The following is a 218-nucleotide window of genomic DNA, read 5'->3' as shown; positions in this document are numbered from 1 at the left end:
TTATTTTATTTTTATTTTTTTTTAATACATTGATTTAATGGGCTTTATGTAATTGGCAAAACACTAGAGTTACAGGTAGATTTAATGAATATCTGATCAAATACTTAGTTGACAAATATGTAGAAAAAAGTTGACAAAAAAGAAAAAAGTGTCTTGACCCTTTCTCTCCATGTTTTTTTTTTTCTCAGTTGGTCATAATCAACATTTAGTCCACGACA

Source organism: Sinocyclocheilus rhinocerous, unplaced genomic scaffold (assembly GCF_001515625.1).
Source record: "Sinocyclocheilus rhinocerous isolate Xijiao unplaced genomic scaffold, SAMN03320098_v1.1 scaffold466, whole genome shotgun sequence".
NCBI lineage: Eukaryota > Metazoa > Chordata > Actinopteri > Cypriniformes > Cyprinidae > Sinocyclocheilus > Sinocyclocheilus rhinocerous.
Note: the sequence above shows the minus strand (reverse complement) of the source record.